At 38.8% G+C, this 25,291-nt stretch overlaps 1 long non-coding RNA gene across 1 annotated transcript; it reads right to left on the bottom strand.

Moving 5' to 3' along the window:
- Positions 1-10,262: 10,262 nt before the first annotated feature.
- On the bottom strand, positions 10,263-18,373 carry LOC103661787. The gene is made up of 4 exons (XR_568265.2): positions 17,734-18,373; positions 17,332-17,416; positions 16,488-16,730; positions 10,263-10,390 (listed from the first exon to the last, which is right to left on the bottom strand). It is a non-coding gene; the product is annotated as an uncharacterized LOC103661787 (long non-coding RNA).
- Positions 18,374-25,291: the final 6,918 nt, after the last annotated feature.

The following is a 25,291-nucleotide window of genomic DNA, read 5'->3' as shown; positions in this document are numbered from 1 at the left end:
CCTACCTGATGACCTCAGAACCCAAGTGTTTTCCAGACCATTCCCACCATGTGCTGTCATGGGCTGCGGTGGGTGGTGGTGGACAGTGTGTGACGCAGTCCCCAGAACACTATGGTGATACGGTGGTACTCCCCTTCTGTCAGGATAAACTCCCTCTATACTCTCACCTTTTTTTTTTTTTAAGATTTTATTTATTTATTTGACAGAGAGACCCAGCAAGAGAGGGAACACAAGCAGGGGGAGTGGGAGAGGAAGAAGCAGGCTCCCAGCTGAACAGGGAGCCCGATTCTGGGCTCGATCCCAGGACTCCAGGGTCACGCCTTGAGCCAAAGGCCAACGCTTAACTACTGAGCCCCCCAGGCGCCCCTATACTCGCACCTTCTGTGTTCTTTCTTTAAAGAGCATCTATTTCGTCATAAGCCTCACAACCCCAGGAAAAAAGTGTCCCATCATTCTTAGAAGACTGTTGTTTCCTTAAACGTTAGAAGGAATGAGGTCACACATCAGGCCCATGGCAGCTGCTCTTTGTTTAATGTTTGATAATGCATTTGTCTTAAGGTCAAATGGAATTATTACCAGAGCCCTACTGAAACATAAAAGGCAAATGGAAAAATGACAAAAAGCAAGGTTGGGTCAGAACTCCAAAAAAGATAATACTGCAGAGTGAATTTGATGTAAAAAAGGCAAAACCTGTGACCAAAAAGCAGTAATAAAAATGTACTTTACAAGTGTCATAAAAATTTGTTTAAAAAACAGATTTCAGTTATGCAAGGGAAAGGAATGAAATTAAGAAAAAATTTTCTTCTTTGCTATAAATATAGGGAGAAAAACTAGTAACAGATGACATTAAAAACACAGAGACTAAATAATTTTACTCTTTCATACATTTTACTTCTTACTGAAAAAATAACATGTATAATAAAATATATGCATTAGCCTACATATACATAAATATACATCTCAGTGCATTTAAGTGAACACACACAGGTAACCAGCACCCAGGTCAAGAAATAATACATTTCCAGGATTCTGGAAGTTACCCTCATGCTCCTGCCAGTTGCTTCTCCCTCCCCTCAAAAGTATCTATCCTGACTTCTAACACTAGGTATCAGTTCTGTCTGTTTTTGACCTTGATATAAACAGAATCATACAATGTGTCCTTCCTTGTGTCTGACTTCTTTTGCTGGACATTATGTCTGAGATCTCACCCATATTGTTACAAGTAGCAATTGTGTATTCCTGTTCACTGCTGACTAGTATGTCATTGAATGAATAAAACAAAATTTATTTATCCATTTTATGTTTATAGATATTTGAGGTGTTCCTAGTTTTGACTATTATGGTGCTTAAGAATATGCATATTTATAGGGGCGCCTGGGTGGCACAGCGGTTAAGCGTCTGCCTTCGGCTCAGGGCGTGATCCCGGCGTTATGGGATCGAGCCCCACATCAGGCTCCTCCGCTATGAGCCTGCTTCTTCCTCTCCCACTCCCCCTGCTTGTGTTCCCTCTCTCGCTGGCTGTCTCTATCTCTGTCAAATAAATAAATAAAATTAAAAAAAAAAGAATATGCATATTTATAAACATGCCTTTCTGTTGGCCATATATCTGTTACATATATACCTAGTAGTGAAATTGCTCACTCACTGGCTTTGCATTTGCTCAGTTTTGATATTTATTGCCCAAAGGTTGTCTAAAGTTGCTGTACTAATTAACCTTCCCACTAACAGTATACAAGAGTTCCAGCTGCTCTAAGCATTCCTTGAGTTTGTATTGACAATCTTTTTCATTTTAGATTTTCTAGAGGGTGTGGAGTGCTATCTTATTGTGGTTTTAATTGTATTTCCCCGGTGACAAATGAGGTTGAAAACATTTTCATATGTTCCTGGCAATTTGGATATGCTTTTGTGTGAAGTGCCCTTGTAACTCTCTTGCAACATTTTCTAATATGTTTTCTATTTTTTTCTTATGATTTATTGGAATGTTTTTTAATGTGTATTCTGATTCTGAGTCCTCTGTTGGTTTATATGTTGCAAATACCTTCTATTTTGCGGCTTGTCTTTTTACTTCCTTAATATATTTTTAACAACAAAAGTGTTAAAATAGTATGATTTATCGATATGTCCCCTTATGGTTAATGTTTTCTGTATCCTGCTTAAGAAGACTTGCCCTCCTCCAAGTTCATGAAGACATTCTCCTGGGTTACCTGTAAATTTTATTGTTTCATCTTTCACATTTAGATCTCAACATCACTTCAAATTGATTTCTGTGTATGGTAGGAGTTTCCTTTGTCTTTTTGAAAACAAAATATCAATTATGGTCAATTATCTAGGACAAGAGATAGAAAGATAGGAAATAGCACTAAAATGAGAACATCTATTTCACTGCAAAGCGGTCTTAAAATACGATACGGTTTGAAGATGGGTTCCCTATTTACAAAAGAGATAGGCAGCTGTCACTGTAGAGTCAGCAGCTTTCCTCTGAAAGGATAAGAAGAAGAAATAGCGTGATGTTTTTGGACACTAGAGAATACAAAACGCCCAGTCATTTATTATGGCAAGGGTGTAGGCAACTTCTTATTCAGAATAGTTCAGTAGCCTCGGCAGGGGCTTTGGAGTCAAAAAGAACGGGCTTACCTCTCAGTGATGCCCCATACCAGCTGTTCCTGCTGCAGCTACTTAACTCACGGTGGGCGTAAAGAGGGGGGGCAATTGGACACCATACATGTTTTGTTCGTCATTGTGTTTCCAACATTTAAGACAGCTTATGTCACATAGTAGGAACTTAATAATGACAGCCTTACACTACCATTATTAGTTACTTACACTCTAATTAGAATCGAGTTAGAGGCTTCACTGAGGAGGAGAAAGCAAGAGATCATGAGGTAACTTGGAAAACCAGAGACTATCTACTTTCACAATGTTGTCAAAGCAAGATTAGAGGAGACAGCTTCATGTTGACACCCAAGAAGAGAGTAGAACATCATCATTTTGCAATGTCCTTGAAAGGCCAGAAATAGAGTAACTAGCCTGCCTTTGAAAGCCCAAATAGTGCTGGAAAGACCAATTCAATTTCCTGATATATGGCAAAGCAATATTGATAAAGGGAAAACTTCACATGTAATCTCTTTAATCATCAGTAATGCCTTTCATTTCATCTGACCAAACATTCCTGGGAATATCCCAGATTCTTGCTCCTCCAGTGCAGTCTTTGGCCCTGGACCAGGAGCAATATCACCCAGGAACTATTAGAAACAGACTTGGGCCCTTCCCCAGACCTACGGAGTCAGAACCTGCATTTTAGTAAAACCTCCAGGGGATTCTCGTGCACTTTAATTTTAAAAAGCGCTGGAGCAGAGAGATCAAGTACCTACTGATCTGATAACCCACATTTAAAAAATAAATTTAGGAATGGAAGCAAGGATAGAATGGTTAGGGGTGGGGGAGTCCAACTGAAGAAATGGCAACCATCCTATATAGGGCTCAATTTCTTTGCTAAGGTCACCCTGACTGCATGTCTTGGGAACTTGGCACTGCGTGTTCTCGACCAGGGTTATTTATCTTTCCACATATCCCAGTTTTTGTCTCTTTTTTCCTCCATCTCAAATAAAAATCATAATGATTAGATCCTACTTTTACTTTTGATTTCTATCTTGACTCAAAGAGGACTGCAAACAAACTGAAGGACGAAGGAAAGGAGGGAGGCAAAATGTCTGAAGGAAATTGCAGCTGACATAACTATCTTGATCTCTCACTCTGCATTAGTTCAGCCAAAAACCATCTCCTTCTCAACTTCTGACTTACAAGCCTAACCTCTCTGTCTATGCTTTCTAAGTCCTCCCTTTGAAAAGAAAAACCAGCATGAATGGATTGGGCTGCAGAGTCTCTAAAAAAGTTTTTTTGGTTTTTGTTGTTGTTGTTGTTGTTGTTGTTGTTGTTTTGTCAGTTGGTTTGTGGAAATAAACCCTGGTGAGTTAAATAAATGGAATGGGTGGCCCCAATCACAGTAGTGGTTGGTTGACCTCAACAGTTTGGGAATTGCTAGATGGCTAAGTTCATTCTGTTAAATGCGTATCCCAAAGACTTACCATATATATTAAACTATCTTTGTTATAAAATGATTATAAAATAATCATAAGAGTAACAATCACAAATAGGTATTGTTTGATTAATATATACCAGGCACTGTGCTAAGTGTCGTAGATATATTCCTGCCTTTACATTTCTTAATAATATAATTAGATGCGTTAGGGCGCCCTTATATCAGTATTCATTTATTGAGTTGAAATATTAAGAGAAAGTAAAAGTCACTATAACACAAACTATTCACTAGTAAATTGACCACTTACAGAATGAATTGCACTCAAACGATCATCACTTCCGTTTAATGCCAAAATCCCAGTACAAGAGCCAAGTTTTTGTCCCTCAGTTTCTTGTTAATTGAGTCAAACATCAAGAAACACAGTGAAAACCAACAACAAATCATAATTGTAGATTTTGGAAAAGAGGCAGATTTCGTGAAGTTGATTAAAAAAAATATGTTGGAACACTGTTCAAATCACAGGCATGAACAAATGAGGACTTGGCAGAATTTAGAGTAGCTAACAACTGAAAAAGAAAATCAGCAAACTGTTGGCAGGTTATGTTTTTCAAAAAAGAATGATTTAAGTATCAAAAAATCTTGATCCTGCTTTAAAAGCCAAGTCTGAAGTGAAGATTGTCTATCATGCCATCATATAATTTTACCCCTCCAAAATTATGCCAAAATTAATACCTGCTTCATTCCGTATTTATGTTAAAAAATAGCTTATCTTGGGGCGCCTGGGTGGGTGGCCGAGCTGTTAAGCGTCTGCCTTTGGCTCAGGTCATGATCCCAGCGTTCTGGGATCGAGCCCCGCATCGAGCTCCCTGCCTAGTGGGAAGTCTGCTTCTCCTTCTCCCTCTCCGACTCCCCCTGCTTGTGTTCCCTCTCTCACTGCCTCTCTCTCTGTCAAATAAATAAATAAAATCTAAAAAAGTAAAATAAAATAAAAAATAGCTTATCTTTGCAATGTTAAACTATGAATTAAAATAAATTCATTATCAGATAGTTTAGCTTGAATGTTTAAAGATGAATTTGCAAACTTCTTATAATTTGCTATGAAATTTATGGTATTTGAAGTATATCCATTTTAAGTGGGTTTTTCTTCCAGTATCAATTCTGCACAGGTAAGGAGGCTCTTCTATTTTATTATTACCCATTTTCTATATAGGAAAACCGAGGCTTTACATGACTCTGTAACTTGACCAATAACACAGCCAGGCATCTAGTCTGCAATGTCCAGTCTCCGTCCTACAGCGCATTGCTACTAAAATTAGGATTCTAAAATCATTCTAATAAGAATTTGACCAATGAACTCAACAAAATGGAGGAGAGGAACTTTAAATCCTTGACTTTTAAAGTTGTTGAATGTAATACGATGACATGATATAGAATAGGACCTACTAGTTTAGAATTCAATAAGAATTCATTATTTGGGGGTCAAGATGCTTCTTCTTCTTTAGAGAAAATGGATGCAATTGGCAATTAAAAGAAAAACAATTCTAAAAAGATGGATGGATCATTCGGTTCAAAGCAAATTTGAAAGATTTGAAAACATCTGGAACCATAAAACCATGTCATCCAAGCCCAATGCTGCACTCTGTTCAAGTTTATGCACTGTGAGTATGTGATAAATTACACATTCAAATTGAAATAAATGCTGCGGTAACTGTGGGAACTCCCGATACACCTTCCATTTACAGACATCCCGGTAAGTCCCAGACTTTGCAGGTGTACATGCTAATACAGCAGTGGTAAATTTCCTCACCATGTAAACTTCATGGTAAATGGGACATGTTCTGAGCTTCCATTTCTTTTAATTCCAGTTGCTAAAACACATGGCTTTGTCCATTCGTGCTCTTGAATTTGCCTCAAATTTTTAGTTAGATAAGCATTGTATTCTTGGGGAGGAGGAAGACAGGACAATTTTTTTATTGCCCACCCTCAGAGTTCCTAGTAGCATAAATTAAATGTAGTTTTATTAGAAGCATAAACAATAAAAACAAGAAATATTACGGGTAAGAAATATATACTTAGGGGCGCCTGCGTGGCACAGCGGTTAGGCGTCTGCCTTCGGCTCAGGGCGTGATCCCGGCGTTGTGGGATCGAGCCCCACATCAGGCTCTTCCGCTATGAGCCTGCTTCTTCCTCTCCCTCCCCCTGCTTGTGTTCCCTCTCTCGCTGGCTGTCTCTATCTCTGTCGAATAAATAAATAAAATCTTAAAAAAAAAAAAAAGAAATATATACTTAAACAGGGGAAGTTAGCTGCTTACCAATATCAATCTTAAGAACCATTGAAAAATATTAATCCTCTTCTTAGGAAAAGTCAGTGTAACAAAGAAATTGAAAGCAAAATAAAATATTTTATATTCAAAATGCATGAAGAAGTAAAAATGAGACATGATCGCCCCTCATTGATGAGACCCAGTTAAGGGAATGTAACTTTCAAGCATTTATCATTATCAGTACGAATTATTCTTCTATGTAATTTGCTTTCCTTCCTTTTAAAAATCACTGTATATTAATAGACAGAAATATGGATGCTTATTATTTTTTACTTCTAGTTCAAAATAAAATAATCGTGCATAATTGGTAAGGTGAATTATGTGGTGATTAATGTTTAGTTGTGTCTGTTTGTGAGGGTGAAGTGACACTATTTAAGCTAAATGTTCAGCTCTGCACTCACATGAAAGTGAAGTTAAAATATTTCATCGGAGATATTTAAGGTAAGGTTGTATGGAATGGGTTGATTAGGCTATACACAGCTATATACATACATGGTAGCTTAAGGAAAAGTCAGAGAAGTCTTTGAGGAGATAACATTTTAGTGATAATAATAATAATAATGAAAATCACAGACACCGCACTAAGGATCCAGGGTGAATAAATTGTGAATGAATGAAGAAAGCATTAGTCAATGACTAAACTAAAGCCCCCAAACAAAATTGAGAAATACTTGAAGTGCATGAACACAAGATCATTGGATGAATATTTTATAAGCATGGAAAAAACAGAGCAACGAGCCCATGAGAATATATTTGGGTCATGTCAACAGAGGTCTCTCAATAACCCTAACACTGCAGAAAATGGCCTGTAGCATTTGGCCATATCTTATCAGCTTGGGAATCCATCTGGGCAAATCATTGTCACCATTTTTTGTAGAAGCTGAAATAATCCTCTCTTCAACTAGAGACTGGAGTGCTGGCTACAATCACAGTCACCTCATTTGTAAGACTCAACCAAAGGAATGTGTGCATAAAGGTACAAACAGCCACTGTAACAAATGTCACTCCACACTACTGCATGTTCAAACAAAGTCCCGACTTCTAAAACCCACTATCTATGCTGAATATCCATCCCTATGTTGTGCCGCAGAAAGGAATTATACTACGTTTATAAAAAGCTTCAAACAATACTAAGTCAAGTGGGTTACATGCAGACAAAACCAAAGTAATTGCTAGTTATCAGAAAAGAATAGTTAAGAAAAAAAAATAAGAAGAAAAAAAAAGTCTAAAGAGTCACAAGGGGGACAAATGTGTTATCTTTTTCCTTAGCCCTGAACTGTCATATAATGCTCACATGTAAGATAGATAGGAACTAGAAAGTATTTTTCCCTCAAAATCAACATGAGTCAAATTTTAATTAACAGCATCAGGGGGTCTTATATTGCCAAAAAAAGGGGGGAGGGGACAGGAGAATCTTGGAAGTATCTTAGGAATAGGAAAATAATTTAAAATATGCTAAGTCCTACAAAACATTTTAGATAAGAAAAAAGGATAGTTCCATCCTCTGAGAGTCTTACCTCCCATTTATTTCAGAGTAATATAAAATGAAATATTTGTTTATTGGTTTTAAATCTTTATAATCCTTTTATGGGAAGACGATATCAAACCCTGTATAACTACAATGAGATACCACTTCATACCCACCAAGTGGACTATAATTAAAAAGATGAACAATGGCAAGTGTTGGCAAGGATGTAGAGAAATTGGAACTCTTATACATGGCTCATGGGAACAGGAAGTAGTGCCGTCACTCTGGAAGACGGTTTGGCAGTTCCTCAAAGAACAGAATTATATGACCCAGTAATTCTCTCCCTAACATTTACCCAAGAAAATTGAAAACATATGTCCACCCACACAAAAATCTGAACATGGATGTTCACAGAAGCATTATTCATAATAGTCAAAAAGTGGAAAACCCAAATATCCATCAATTGAAGAATGGATAAACGAAATATGGTATATCTATCCAATGGAATATTATTCAGTCATAAAGAGTAATAAAACATGCTACAACATGGATGAACTTTAAAAATATGGTGCTACATGAAAGAAGCCAGGCATAAAAAGCCACATATTACATAATTCCATTTATATTAAATGTCCAGAATAGGCAAAACTATAGAGGTGGAAAGCAGATTAGCTGACCTGGAAAGGGGGTAGGGATGGGAAGTAACTGCTAATGGGGGTCAGAATTTCTTTTGGGGATAATGAAAATGTTCTGGAATTGTAAATGTTCTGGAATCAGATAGTGGTGATGGTTATACAAGTTGGTAAATATATTAAAAACCACTGAATTATACACTTTAAAGGGGTGAATTTTGTGGTATGTGGGTTATATTTCAATATTAAAAAAATAAGTGTATATGTGAGTAACTCATATTAGGAAAATAGTTATGTTTTAGAAAAAAGAAGTTTTGTCTTATAAACTTCTGCAGTTTAAAAATATTCATCACATGATCAGGCATGTTAGCTGTTCCCTGCTCTTTACAAAAGATGAAATAAAAATTAAAAAACTGAAATTATAGGATTAATAATACACGGTCTCTGCCTGCATAGATTTCCCTGTACATTGAAGTAGAGAGACATACAGACAAATAATTACACTATATGAAATATATGGAAAAAATAAAGATATCTATACAAGGTATAATAACATGGAGGAAAGAAAACCTAATTATTGGTAGTGTCAAGACTTAAGGGGCTTCAAAGACAGTATAAATTGATCTGTTATTAATTAATTAATTAATTTATTTATTTATTTTAGAGAGAGAGCACGTGAGCAGGGGGTGGACTATAAGGAGGGGAAGAGGAAGAGGGAAAGAATCCCAAGCCAACTCTGCATTGAGCATGAGCCCCATGTGGGCTCAATGTGGGGCTCGATCTCACTACCTTAAGATCATGACCTGAGCAGAAACCAACAGTCTGATGCTCAACCGACTGTGCCATCCAGGTGACCCAAGCTGATCTGAGTCTTGATGGAAGGTGTGCATTCACCAGATACAGAGGGTGTGGAAACATATGCAGAGACAAAGGTCAGAAAAACCATGCCCACTTCACAGATCTACAAGTCATTCTGTTGGTCCAGAAATGTCAAGTCTTTGCAGAAGAGCTGATGCGGTTCACATGTTTTTTTGAATAAAAACAAGAGGAAAGACATTACAGCATGCTTTTATGCTGATGGGAATCATTTACTGCAGAAGAAGGGATGATGCAGAAGAGAGAAAGGATCCCGAGAGCCTCATGGAAGTGAAGGAGGAACGGTATCTGGCAGGCAAGTGAGGGGATAGGAGCCGTATTCCTGCAGGAAGAGATGAGGATGTGGGTCCAGATGTAGGAATGTTGATGGATTAGGTGGAATTTAATTTAATTTAATTTTGAAGATAAGAAAAAAAGAGAAATAACTTCCCAAGAACCAGGAAGCCAGCATAGTTAATTTAATTTCTGTCTAAAACTTAATGTGACATACGTTAAATGTTGGTCTAAATGGGATCTAGCATCATTACTTTAAAATAATACCGTTAGTCTTGTCAAGTAATTTGTCTCTTAGGAAGTGTAAGAATAAAATGGTATAAGTTTGAATACAGGAGGTCGTTGGTTTTTACATACCAAATACTGTGAAAGCAGTTACATTGGAATCTATGTAAAGGAAACTTTAACACAACCGGAAGATTTCTAGGGTCACTTGACTAGCTTAACATTAAACAGGAAACCATCAATAGCAATATTTACTTTAAGAATACATATCCAAATCAAACAAGCTCAAAGGGCTACATTTCCTTGCAAAATAAACAGAAAATGAATGGTCTAATAGCTGTCCTCCCAGTAATGGTACACTTGCACAGAACACGTTTGAAGAATTACAATTTATTTTACATAGGAGGCATTCAAAAATCCTTTGTCACCGAATACACGAAGGAATGAATACAACTTGAAGAAACAGTGAGGAGCTTTCTAGATCCTATGAATACTTGAGTTATTCTTCTATTCATGACTTATGTCCCCTCCTAGAACATTGCCTCTTTGGGACCTAAAGCAACAACAACAAAACAAAACAAGAAAGTTTTATAAGCTCTAAATCAGTTAGATTTTGTAGAAAAAATACTATACGGCTACATTTACTGAATTGCGTCAGGTTTTTATTGGTTATTGGAAAAAGGCTTGAGCAGGCAAGGTGAGAAAGATTTCCAAAGGCATTAGAAATATTATTTTCTAAATGTAACACTCAATGAATGTTCGAGATGAAAAACATTATCACTATCTCCGTTTTGCAACTAGATTTTTTCTTTATAGTTAGTGATTAGGGTTTCTTTACTGTAAATAAAGCAGTTGGGATACTGTTTCAACTCTCAGGTCATTTTCCAGTCAGAAAATAGTTACTATATGATCAACTGGGGACAATACTGTGATGATATAGGAACAAATTCTGAGCAACGAAGCAGATATCCCACTACTCAATCAATTTTTTAAAAAACAATAGAAATACTGGGTTTTGCAAAATACATAAATACAAAACAAATGCAAAATACAATGAAGAAATCTCTCTGAGTCTCCGAAAGTCAATTCTCTAGCTTACATAAGAGCTGCGTCTGTTTTTACCCCTTTACTCCAAATAAATGTGCCTTAAATACTGGTTGGGAAGGAAAACAAGCAAACTTAAAAAATAATCTCTCTTTACAGGAAGAGTAAATGCTGTTTTTTTAAGTTTCTAATTTGATTATAGTCCATAAATAATCACTTAACAAATAAAACTATTTAAGATTTTTTTAATTTGAGCCTTATTTTATACTCAAGAGCATGTTTATTCAAGTCACCAGTATACTTTTGAAATTTGAGTCTGACTAAAATGATAATTCGTAAGTTGCTGATTATTCTTCCCGTCTAGGTCTTTAAACCAAATGGACATGTTATTCTAGGTTAATTGTTTGAGGTAGTCTCAATTTGAAACCCTACATTGATGGCTCTGTGATCATTTAAATTCAGAATGCTTTTGAAAAATTATGTACACTGCTATCATCTACTCAAGTGTCCAACGTTCTTTTTCTGGTAAGAAGTACCGTTACAACTTGAAACAAACTGTAATGGCTCTGATTCCAGTAATTGTCTTTAAATGTGCCTAAAAAATAATTTATGGCTTTTTCTTAATTTGTTGGATTTTAAAAACCTGTTACTTTTTTTTTTCTTCAAATCATTTCGCATGGTGTTAAAAATATGCAAAAGTTCCACAGCACTCCATACCTAAATTACATACCCGTCTTCGCTCCTCACTGTCCTCTGCAGGTAAATTATTACTTGGGTTTCTTGCTATCACAGGAAACGTATAATTTTACAAAACACACAACATACAGTGTCAGGGAACCGAAACTTGATGACTTCAGATGACCGGGCGCACTAGAATTGGCAAGTTTTTTAACGAATGGAGTCTTTAGGGGGCGTGTATATGGCTCTGCAGGCCTCTAAGTATAGACTGCTGGGTTTGCAAGAGTCTCATCATTTTGACCCCATGAGCAAGGACTGTCTTCTTTACTTCTTTTATTGACTCAAAAGCAGAATTATATTTATAGCAGAACTGTCAATGAGAATAAAATGTTGATGGTTTATAGGTTGGCATACTTTCAGCTGTAAATGACGGAAATCCAACTCAAACTTGTTAAACAATCAGATAGCCGCGGGCGCAACTAACTAGAAGAGAAGGAGGCGAGGCCTTCCAGGGAACAATCCTGCAGCACTAGGGCTCTCTTCCCGCTCTATTTAGAAGCTTCCTCGTCAGAGTACGAGCACAGCGGCAAAATCGCTGCGGAAGAATCACGGTAATGTCTAGAGGAGCGCCACTCTGAGAATCTCTCTCATTGTGGCGATTGCTTCTTAGATGCCCCTTACGACACTCTGCTCACATGGACCGGATCACAGGCCATCTCTGGCGCCCGTGGCTTGTTCGCGGGATGGCGTTAGCCTGAGATGGAACAGAGCCACCCCTGGAGTGAGTAGTGAGCTCAGGTTCTCCTGACGCCCATGGGACGTGTGAGGAAGGGGAAGACGCCTGAATAAGGTCTGGGTACTACTGGAAGGAAGAGAGAAATGAATGCTCGTGGGCAGCAGAAATGTCTATTTCAAATGGTGACAGGTGATCCTATGTAAAATATAGCCTTCCAAAAATCAAAAACAAAAGAAACGTTGAGAGGGATGTTTATTTTGTAGTTTTAGAATTATTCAGTTGGGAGACCTTGCAATCCTGTTTTTCAAATTCATGGTGTATTTTCAACCTTTTTGCCTAAAGGAGTTATATACCAGGTTGGTCATTCTGTAGCTACTATTTTTAAAATCAGGCTGTAACTTTGGAAATGGTACCAAACATTTTCTTCCCCATTTGTTACTGTGCATTTCAGATTATGTTTTTGCTAACCTTTCTTTCAACCAGACTTTAAGGAGCACTTCCCAATTTAAAGCACCATGCTAGGCGCTCCTTATCCATCTACGGTCCGCTATTGGCATATGTATAGTTTAGGGACTTGGTGAAGGAGGTAAAGTTTATGGGGGATACACTGGGCTAGTTGCTGATAGGATTTGTTTGGAGTGATTAATTGAAACAAAATAAGAGACATGTAAACTGTTGTCATATTATAGCTTATATTTATATCCTGATTTTGTTGCTAGACTAAATGCATTCAAGCATCCTACTAACATTCATGCTTCACTTGCCACCTGGTTTAAGTATGATCTTAATTAATGCTTATGAAAGCAATAATATGGTTAGAGATCCATCTTTTATAGCCTGGAAGAAATTCCTGAAACCTATGAGCAAATTTCCTCATTTATAAAATAGAAATAAAATCTACTTCACTGAATTGTGGGAAGATTTAAATGAGATGAGCTATGTAAAATCATAACGTGTGATATAAAGTAGACCCTACACTGTTAAGCAACTTCTGGAAAGTGCCTGTTGATGGAATCTCCAAATTAAAGAAGCTGATGTTATAAGAAGATGAGGCATATAAATGCAATTCCTTTCATTTTATAGAATTGCAAGATTATTTGTTTGTTTTAAAATGAAGAACAAGAGTAAAGAATATAGAAATTGGGGGGAAAAAAAGAATATAGAAACTGGTGTAGTTTAGTTTCAGATTCCCAAAAATACATAAGAAGGAAACTAGAAATTTTTTTGCTTTTTAGTTTTCCAACAGAACACAAACATGTATATCCAGCATGATCAGCTCCACAAACCTAGGGAATAAACATTTATGCATATCTCTTATTTTGTTCCAATTAATCCAGTCAGTAAAAACAAAACTTATTAGCAGAGAGCCCACTACATTCCTCTAAACTTCACCCCCTTCTCCCCAGAGTTTCTTTATCCAGTGAGTTACTAAATAATGTGTGATTAGAGGGCAGTATGATCAAAGGCGTGATTTGAACATGAAACTCAAAACTTGCCATTCCCATGGCTTATCCTGAGTCTCTTCTATTTACTGCTGGGCCTCCTTAAAACTCAGGCATCAGGATACCCTTTATAGTTCTCTGCTTGAGTTCAAGGCTGTCCACCTTCTGAAGGACAAACTACCAGGTAGGTTAAACTACTTCAGTTGGGCACCCAGGTTGAGGCTGCCATGAGCTATAGTAAGTAACATGACTACCTCAGAACTTTTGCTGACTTTATATTTTTATCTTGGCTCACCCCTCAATAACCAAAAAAAAAAAAAAAAAAAAAAAGTTTGATGAAGTCTAACTAGAGTACCTATTCCACTTAAGTATTTTAGACAGTCCTAACTCAGAAAATAGTCAACCATAAAACAATGAGAAGCAACATTTTCTGTTATCTAATGTATTTATTCATTTGTAACTTTAATGGAAAGTACCCACAATGTTGGGTTGAACTATATGAAATTGCCAACTTTTCCAATTTTTTAACCTACAAAATGGTAATTTCAGATGATACACCATAATATAAAGTCTGTTAATGGTGACATTCAAATTCCAGCAGCATTTACCTGAAGGGACAACTAGTGACCCCCCAAAACATACTCTTCACTCCCCACCACCTACAAGCAGCCATGTCTTGATATTGGATGTCTTCTGTTTGTCTGTCCAGGCCCATTCTCTACATTTCTCACCATCTCTCTACTCTGTGGTCCTGGGAGGCTGACCTGTATGAACTGGTCTGGCCATTTGGCATCCAGTTGGGTTAGATAAGCAGAAGATCAGAGGGCAGGAGGACTATGAGACAGGAGTTATTCACCCCCTTTCTACTCCACCAACTCATCCTTGGTATCTGCATTCCTTCCTAAAGGCCACAGCTCTTGTCAGACACTCTACAAATAGCTCCCCTCAGGGTTCTGGTAACTTCTCCCCTTCCTTCAGTCCTGGGAGAGATAAGGGCTCTCTGCTGTTGCTAGCCCTGGGGTTCTACACAATCCCCTATTTTTTATTTCTTTAAACACTCCTCACACTTTTACAATAATCCTTTACCCAGTTTGAGCTTGCCTTCTGCTTTCTTCAGAAAGGCTGGCTGAAACAAACAATCATTTAAGTTGGGTTTTCCAAAATAGTAACTCCCACACATGAAACCGTATTTCATTTATGGGTGGCATTTCCTCTCAGCACCCCTGGAACCAGATGGAGGGTGAATGGTATTCCAGGCTGCAGACTCAGCCAGGCCCATATGGGACTGAATGACTCCAGATGATTCCAACCCCAGCCTCCATGTCTTCCACCTGAGACTGCAGATAGGGGAGATTAGAGATGATGCTGGACCCTCTCTGAATCCCCGACCCACAGAAACCGTAAGACATAAAAACCTATTGCTGTTCTAACCCACCGCATTTTGCGGTAATTTGTTACACAGCGACTGATAACTACTACACTTGTCCGCGCTGGTGTTTGTGCTCTCAGGAGCTCCCAGTCGGTTTCTCTTTCTCACTCTCCATCATCTCTGATGCCTGTGAGAAGAGGAGGCCCCAGCAATCACTGAGCCCAGTCACACAGTAGACTATCCGGGCGACTCATTTCTCCTGCTTTCTAAGCCCTTCCTGGCAAGACATAATAGTGTAACACAGTGGTAAAGAGCACACACTCTACAGCTGAACATCGTGGCTTCTAGTGCTAGTTCGGCCACTTACTAGCTGTGAGTCCTTGGACGGGTTATGTAACTTTGACATCCCCCAGTTTCTTCCTCTGTAAAATGGTGATAATAACACAGAGTTGATAGGGTTATTAGGGGGATTAAATGAGTCATTATTTGTGAAGGTCTTAGAAGAGTGTCTGGAGGGACGCGTGGGTGGCTCGGTTGGTGAAGCTTCTCTGCCTTTGGCTCAGGCCATGATCTCAGGGTTCTGGGATTGAGCCCCGAGTGGGGCTCCCTGCTCAGCAGGGAGTCTGTTTCTCCCTCTGGCCCTCCCACGTGCTTCTGTGTGCTGTCTCTCAAATAAATAAAATCTTTAAAAAAAAAAAAGAAAGAGTGCTTGGAATGTAGAAAGTATAATATATAAATGCTTGTTAAAGAAAACAATGCAGCGTGCTAGAGAACAACCACTTCCCTCACAAACAAAGCAAAAGGCTGAGTAAGACTTACTGAATCCAGAAAGCCTTAAGGATAGCCTTAAAAACTTAGTTTTTCTAAAGTATTTCATTAAGGGCAGCACACTAACTGCTTGATATAAGTACATAAACATACTGTTTCGCTAGGCCAATTTTTCTGTGGCTCTCTGAAGTATAATCCTGAACCGCCTTCCATAAACGGTAGCTTTCTCCCTGCTCCTCAATATGTCTTGAGACCTCTATAGCAGGCCTGGCACATGAGCTGAGATTCCAACAGGAAACAGACGACACCCTTCAACTGGATTATTCAGGAGAGTTTAATTAAACTAAGGACTATTTTTAAAAGGTGAGCAAGATTTGAGAAAGCCAAGAACAAAGGCTAGTAGAGCTAGCGATAGCAGGGAGCCGTTACCGCTTATAGACTAGAAGGCAGGAGTAGCTATATGGAGAGGGCTGCTTAAGAGACTCTGGCAGAGGAACACGGCCAACCAGTGAGGCCCAGCTGGAAGCTTACCAGGTGTCTGGTTATTTACTGCTGTGTAACAACACACCCCCAAACTTACTAGTGTAAAACAATAATTATGTATTATACTCACCATTTTGTGGGTCAGGAATCCTGGCAGGGCCTAGCAGAGATAGATTATTTTTGCTTCACAATGCCTGGAGCCTCAGCCTCGGCCGGGGTAGTTTGAACAGCTGGAAATGTCTGGAACAGCTCAATGGGGGTCAGATGTTTGGGGTCTCAGTTCTGCTATTGGCTGGGTTTCTTGATTCTTCACACGCTGTATCTGCTGGGGTTGCAATGTCCTCCAAGTTGGTGTCTTCACTCACGTCTCTGCCTGGAAAAGCGGGAACAGCTGGGCAATGGCTGGCATTGCTCTCTCTCTCCATGGGGTTTCTCCCCACAGCCCACTCCAGCAGGGCAATCTCATCAGATTCCTTTTTTTTTTTTTTTCAAGGTTTTATTTATTTATTTGAAGGAGAGGGTGAGTGAGAGAGAGAGCATGAGTAGGGGGACGGGGAGAAGCAGACTCCCCTGTTGATCAGGGAGCCTGATATGGGGCTCAATCCCAGGACCCTGGATCGTGACCTGAGCAGAAGGCAGATCCTTAACCAACTGAACCACTGAGGCACCCCTGGGTTGTCAGATTTCTTACACTATATCTCAGAGCTCCAAGAGTGAATGCTCCAAGAGACCTGGGCAGAAGGAAGCTGCAAGCCTCCTTACAATGACCTAGCCTCGGAAGTCCCAAAATGTCACTGCCCTGCATTCAGTTGTTTAAGCAAATCACTTAAGCCAGTCCCAATGGAAGGGGAGAGGAGAATCACACTCCACCTTTCAGTGGGAGAAGTAGCAAAAAATTTGCCACCATGTTTAGTTCATCGTATCAGGTTGATAAAACTTCTGAGCTCGTTCTCCTCCCTCCCCGTATTTCTTACTGAAACAAGGCAACCACTAGCCAGAGGGCAAAGGAGCCTGTTGATGTAGTCTTTAGAGGTCGGCTTCCTGGGAACACAGTAGGACCTGCAGGGACAAACAGAAGATATTCAGTACGTCCAATGACTCTCCTACTGCTCGCTGCTTACTTCAAGGCTTTAAAGCGCTGTGCCAGAGTTATGTAGGGGTTTGTTTTTGAGAACACAGAAATGACCATGAGGACACAGAGAACGGTATAAACCCTCCGTACCTACATTTGCACTTCCCACTGTGGTACCTTTTACAGTTGCAGTTTTAATCAGTGTTCACATAGAGTTTTCACTTGAACTAGAATTTTATTTCAGGAATACATCCTCCATTCCTGGTCATCAATTTTTCAAAACCTACAAGAAAAATGACCTTACCTCTGGTTAGAATCCCCTCATCGAAATATTCTTGCAAGTGATTCTTCTACTAGGGCCGCTGGCAGCATGTCAGTATGTGCTGGTATGCTAAGGTTTGGGGTGTGGTGTGCTTATACCCCAAGAGTCTAGCACCATTAGACCTGTGCCTGTCCTTGTCCATCACGAAGTTTGCTTTTTTAAAAAAATTTTTGGTGGATAGAGGGTAGGGAATGGTAGAGTCTCAGGTGAAGGCCTTAAAAACCGTATCCTACATCCATTTTACGTTCTCATTTACCTCGGAAGGCAAATAGTCAGTATCTTCTTCAGCAAAGACTACTAAAGTAGCATTTGCCTTATATTTCTTCCAGAATCTTCTGCTAACCGTTGAATATCTGTCCAGTGATTTTCAAACATTTTGCAGTCTCATTTTAAACCAAGTCTCATCACAGTTTTCTGGATTCCCCAAACTGGAAAAAGCTTGTTTTGCCTAAACTAGCCACATATTTCTGATGACAGGTGATGTAGGTGCATTCATATCAGGACTCCATGACCGGCTGAAAAGAGAGAATTACAAAATGAATTAGTAACACCAAAGAGGGAGAGCTGATTTCACAGGATAGATTTTCAGTGAGTTTTAGATAACGTGCTGGATTTGGAGAAAGGAGTTTGATGGGAAGATGAAGCTAGAAGTCACTTCATATAGTTATTCTCTCAGTAAGAATTATTATAAGAGCTCAGATTGCCTGGTGTAAGAATTAGTAAGAGCTCAGAGTGCCTGTGTGGCTCAGTCGGTTAAGTGTCTGACTCTTGATTTCAGCCCAGGTCATGATCTCAGGGTCTATGGGATCAAGCCCCATGTCAGGCTCCCCACTTAACAGGGAGGCTGCTTGAGATTCTCTTTCTCCATCTCCCTCTGCTCCCACCCCCGGCTCTCTCTCACTCTCAAATAAATAAATAAATAAATCTTTTAAAAAAGAATTACTGAGCTCTATATACTGGGCACTGTAATTACTACTGTGTATTTCTTATATCACTTAACAGTCACAACACTATGTGGGCTGCTGTTACTTCTGTCGTAGATAAGGAAACTGAGGCATCGGAATAGTTGAGTAAATTGCCTGTGGTCACACAGCTAGCGAATGTAAAAGATGATACAAACTTCCAATCTAGAAAACAAAAATCAGTCCTATTACTTTATAATCATTTATCATTTTACCAAAAAAAAAATGTATTTCCCACCAGACCATAAGAGGAGTGACTTTTGGCTGTTTAAAATATACAAAGAAACAAATATCCTCTCATCATAGAATAAACAACCCCAAATATTGTCACTAGTGAAGAGACACCAAGAGACTAATGCAGACTCTGAGAGCCTTCCAAAGAGAAATTTACCAAAATGTTTTCAGCAATGGCAACACAGTTCATAAAAATATGTAGCTTTCCAAGATAACTACCGCAAAAAGAAAATCACTGGCATTGAGAAATTAGAGTTTTAAAACATTATTAAAATGTTTTTCCGATGCCTAGCCCTAATATAAAAGAGATTATGCAGGCCTGGCTCTCATGCTGAACAGCTTGTGCAAAGCTTCTAACTGATGCATCAGTGATTTCATCAGCAGAGAAGAATGAAAACAAATGAACTTGAAGGAATTGGGGCCTGTTCTATGGATGTAGATCCTTCTTTCTATTGATTTATTGACTAAGCGTCTTGGGACTGCTATTATTGAAAGACAACGTTTTCTGTGAGCATAGCTGGAAAATCTTATCCTGGAGCTTCTAGATTTGAATGGCTGCAAGTTAGTTCCTTCCAATATATTACTAATTTCCCTATAAGAATAGAATGGGAAAATTGAATCACTGTGACTGTATCTGTAAAGAATGGACTGCTAGTTTAGTCTCTATTTCTATACAGCCTTTGTTTATTTAAAAAAATGTAGCATTTTCAAGGCATGGATCGAATCTGGCTTGATAATTAAATCACACTTTTCCTTACCTACCTGGGAAGAGGCGGGCTCCACAATGGTGTCTGCAAAAAGGCATGAGATTTTTAAAATGAGACTGTCCACATCAATTGAAAATTTTTTACCTATGATTTATATTTTATAACAAAGAGAAGCGATTCTCTAGACTAGAAATTCAAGATCAATAAATCTCTGTTTCTCTAGATTTTCTTTTAAAAATACACATTTTTGTTCCTTTAACTTTTAAAGAGTCTATTTTAAACGACCTACTTTTAAACTGGTTTTGAGTTAAGTGTGTCACACCTGGATGTAGTTGACTTAAAAGTGTTTCAGTCCTTGCTATTTCTTTCTAAACTAATTATTTTATTTTTAGTCATTCTGACTAGTGCAGGATATTTTCTCTAGAGAATGGAATCTCTTTTTTAGTAGGAAAGTGGATGAGGAGAGCATAGACGTGTTCTGGATCTGAGTGTTTGTGATATATGTTATGTTTCTGTGAGTGGTTAATATTATTTATCAATGAAAGCCACGTAATTGCTCTGTTTAACATACTCTCCATTTGCAGGTGAAAGGGCAGGGAGGAACCTGAGGAGGCCCGGAGGTCAATCTGTCTCTGAGTCAGGACTTCAAAGCATTATCAACAGACGGTTGTCCACCCCATTTGTAAAAGTCTCTAGGGAAAAATTCCACAGTTGTTTTTCATCATAAATCCATCTGCATCACATCCCACTGTCAGGAAAGTGTGTCTAGTATCTGTCCAAAATCCCTCCTGTTTTCATGGAAGTCCATTTCCTCTATGTGTGACCTTCGCTGATACAAAAAACAGCTGCTCACCATCTTCTATGCGATGTCTTTTCACATGGATCAGCCTTTGTGTGTCAAACTGAATTCTGGGCTGCCACAAGAGGCTTGAGCAGAAAACCCTATGTTTGATTTGGGAAAGAAAATGCTACGTACTGATCGGAATAATTGCACTGCTACACAGCTTTATTATTCATAAGCTGGCTCGGTCTTTGAAATGGAAAATTATGATCTAATTTAAATTCACGCATTTAAGATATTAGGCTGATCCCTGCTGTGTAACAGCTTGAAGCATGTACTCCAGCACTGTCCTCAGAAAACTATTTCACATGAGCCCAGGGCTGCTAAGAGTAAAAGGTGATTTTATTAAGTGTGATAAGACTTCCAAAGACCATGAAAAGAAATAACCCTTCCTCCAAGATCCATTGCTAACATATTTGCACACAATACACAAAAGTACTGCCAAAGTAATCTCAGAAAACGTTTTTTTCCCCAAATTGTCCCCACAAATACCTACCGGACACATGCTACATCACACTCACTTTGCTTTATGACACAGTGTTATTCTAGAAGGATTCCTGAGGTGGCCTCCATGAGTTTTTCTCCTGGCGTTCACACCCTGTTGCGATTCTCCTGCCCTCATGTGAAGGCAGAACGTTGATTTGCTCCCAACAAACTGAATATGGCAAAGGTGATGGGATGTTTGCAATTATGTGCACGTGATTGCGTGGTTATGTACATAAGATTATCGTCCCATCTCGCTGGAGTCTCTCTCCCTTGTTAGCTCTGAGGAAGCAGGCAGTCATGTCGGGACAATGAAGGCTAGGAAACGAAGGTGGCTTCCTGAGGCAAACGGGGACTCCCCGCCAACAGCCTGTTGGGGGCTCCAGCCAGAACTCAGCAAGAAAAAGAATCCCTCAATTCTACAACCACAGAGAACTGGATTCTGCCGACAGCCTGAGTGCACTGGGAAGCAGATCCTTCTCCCATCCACCCTCAGATGAGACTGCAACTCTGCTGACACCCGATTGCCTCGTGAGACCTCCCCCGAGCAGAAGACACAGTTTAGGGGAGCCTAGATGCCTTATTCAGAAAAACTGGGAGATTACAAATGTGCGTTGCTTCAAGCCATTAAAATTGTGGTAATATTGTTACAAAGTAGTAAATAAACTAGGTCCTCAGTCTTTGTCTTTCTTGACCTTGAATTCTCGGAAGCATACAGGCCAGTTATTTTGTACAAAGCGCCTCAGACTGGGTGTGTTTGTTTGGAAACCCCTCAATCTGATCCTCATGATTAGACTTAGATTCAGGAATAACACAGGAGTGATGTAGTGTCCTTCTCAGAATATCCTACTAAAAGGTGTGCATGCTTGGTTTGTCCTAATATAAGTGATACTAAATTGGTCACTTGGATAGAAATGTATCCACAAGGTCTCTCTGCTGTAAAGATACTATTTCCCCATGATAACTAATAAAATACTTGTGAGGAGATACTTTAAGACTATGTAAATATCCCATTCATCCTCAAGCTCTCACTGATTAGTTTTAGCAACCGCTAATGATTCTCTTACTACATAATTCCTTTCGTGTTTATTAGTTAGCTTTCTACTGTAAGAAACATTCTCTTCTTTATTATTTACTTCTCTAGCGATTTATTTAAATCAGGGTAAAATTACAGTTTCTTAGTTTAGTCAGCTATTAAAATTTACTATTACTGTATATTTTGATATTTAAATTGCACTAGATTTGTCCACTGGAAGCTCCCTGCAGATACATCCTCTGTCCTTCTGATATATTGCCATCATTTTAAGCCTTTCTAATTTTCTAGCAAAACAAGATTTTCCAAGCATATCTTATACTTTTTGTGTCCTAGACCTGGAATTTTTTCTCCAAAGACTTCTGATTCCTTTTAAAGTGAAGAACGGTATTTAGAAACCAAAATCTCGGTACTAAGTGTACTCATTGCTACTGAAATGTCATTGCTTCTTGTACCTCCCAGTGACAGAGCTGAAGTAGATACAGATATATATTCAACAAAATATGTATAAGACAAATATACTAAAAACTACATTACTGGGAGAAATTTTAAAAGAATGGAATAAATGGATAAATATACTATGTTCATGGATTATAGGACTCATTATTATTAAGTTGTCAATTATGAAAATGTCTTAATATCTTACAAGGCTGCAAATCTATATATTGGCTGGGATTGTGGTCACATCTGGGGCTCAAATGGAAAAATATCCACTTCTGTGCTCACACAGTTGTTAGCAGAATTTAGTTTCTTGTATTTGTAAGACAGAGGGATTCATTTTCTTGCTGACTGGAGCTCCTTGTAAGCTGTCAGCTGGAGGATACCCACAGCTCTTAGAAACTGCCTGCATTTCTTCATCATGTGGGATTTCTCCACATGATACAATCCACACCCACACACCCCCCCACATATTTAATTTTTAACCTCCAATTCCATTTCAACACCACAATGTACCTTCTAGTCTTCCCTCTTCAATAATGAGAAACCTGGATCTCATTATAAGTGCAAATATATTAGTTTTCTCAAGCTTGGAATATACTGGAAGGTTGCAAGGGGGACAGAATATACTGTACAGTGTTTGAATTTAAAAAAAAGCAAGACAGGAAAGATTTCATGACTCTGATAATTCACATTCTTTTTTTTGGTAAAGGAATTTGATCATCATGGATTTATTTTTTTCTAGTTGTATGATCAAAACCTCAACAGTAGAGGTAGGTAAAGTCAAATCATGTAGGAGTTTGTAAGCCACATTAGAGAGTTTGGGTTTTATTCTAGTACAATGGGAATTGGAGGCCTTTCTGTTAGGCCTCCATGGCACATTTTTTGTTGTATATAGTATTAACAGCATTTTTAAAGTTATTTCCTAGTAATGTTTATTATTTACTCAATCTTCAACTCATTCTAAAACAAGATTGGAGATGTTTATTGCAATCCATACCAGTAAGTTAAAACATTAAACAATCAGCAAATAGGGATAAAGAATAAAACGAAGCTGGGACACAAGAGGTCAGGGTGAGGTCACCTGTAAGAACTTTAAAGTTACAGAGGTTTGTTACAAATTTTATCTGAGCTCTCTGGAGACTAGAAGGGTTTGAAATCACTCATTCCCCAGTCTCTTGTCATATACTCACTTCAAATAACAGGCCTGTGCAGTAACCCCCAATCTACCATGTATGCCACCATACAGAATTCAGACTCCCTAATGGCAAAATCCTTGGATTGTTTTTCTTGCAGTAACTTTTTGGAAAACTTCCTGGTTTCTGATACTTTAACCCTTTCAGGTTAAGAGAAAAATGGACAGTTAGATAGTGTTTGTTTATTTAATCAAGGCAGCTAATTGAAGCAAACAATTCAAGCCAAAAATTCACTCCATTTTTTTTGTAGGAAAGTATAGTTTTAAATTATAATTGACCTGCTGTTAGGAGAAATGCATGGATTTCCACAGGGAAAAACTGAGCACTGAGGACAAAGTCTCTAGTTCACGAGCACTGTAATCATACACCAGGATCATAGTAACAAATTAGAGAGAACTCCCATTTTAAAATCTGATATAATTTATCCCACGTTATTTCACATTCTACTGCTTTGCTTACTTTTTATTGGTTTGTGGTTACTTGCATACATCAGTAAAGTTTCAGAAAAACTTTAATTATAGAAGGACAACTATTTAATGCAGGAAGGGTAAACCATTGCATTGGGGGATTGGAAGACATTTTTTAATGTTCTTATATGATCAATTTAATTATGCATTTCTATGTAGTAATACTCATCCTATGAGTAATGTCTTACATTCTTGCCAAGAATATTTTGAAAGGACTTTTTTAAAAGTATGTCAGCTGAATCGCTATGGGTATATCACTGCTAATGGTGTTGTTCACATGTTGTGAAACATACAACTCCAGATTTAATTCTGCCCCCAAATTAGGTCATTGAAAAATATCATATTAAAACTGCAAATTGCGGGACAAGGAGCTAGAGATGAGAACAAAGCAAAAGGAGACACCAATTCCTTTTTGTAAAGCATGATTGGGATAGGACAAAAAGGAGTAGGAAGGCTGAGCTCTTTGAAACGGATACTTTTTTGGTGGGGTGTGTGTTAATTCCATTTAAATATAAATGACTAATTAAACTTGGGCTAACCAGCCCGCTCTGCACTGTCCCCGGGGAGCGCCTGCGCTGTCAAGTTAACCTAATCGTACAGAAGTGCCCTTGTTTTCTGACTTCATACACAAACCATCATGATTAGTTCAGTTTACCTTTTCCTTTTCCCAGAAAATCTTGTTCCAGTCATGAAAAGGGAATGTTTGATGCAACGACGCCTAATTTATAATTATTTGTCGTTATTATTCACATATCAAGTACGGGAATGCCTTTGTTGGAAGTTACCCACCAGGACCCGCAAATCCGTGGCACACACCCCGGGGCTGTCTGGGCTCCAAGGAAGGTTGATCCCTGCACCTTCCAGACCCAAGCCCTGGGTTGGAGGAAAGCGAGGCCAGACGGTCATTGTTCACTCAGGCCTGAGGAAAAGTTGCCAGGGTAGCAGCACCTCTTACTTTCGGTGGCAAGTTCCCCTAACTCCAGCTTTCCGGACCTGGGATGAGCGCACACATCGCGACTCTCCCTTTCTTACTGTGGGGCACTCTGCGAACACACCCACAGTCACCTCTGCGCGCTCCCCGGGAACCCGCTCAGCACACAGCGCACCCCAGCGGCGGCGTGGCCTCCTTCCAGCCGTGGCCACTTAGCTTCCGGAGAGCTCGCCAGTTGCCTCCGCCGC

Source organism: Ursus maritimus, unplaced genomic scaffold (genome assembly GCF_017311325.1).
Source record: "Ursus maritimus isolate PB19 unplaced genomic scaffold, ASM1731132v1 scaffold_11, whole genome shotgun sequence".
NCBI lineage: Eukaryota > Metazoa > Chordata > Mammalia > Carnivora > Ursidae > Ursus > Ursus maritimus.
The sequence above is the reverse complement of the archived record's forward strand: the minus strand, read 5'-3'. Positions and strand labels throughout refer to the sequence as shown.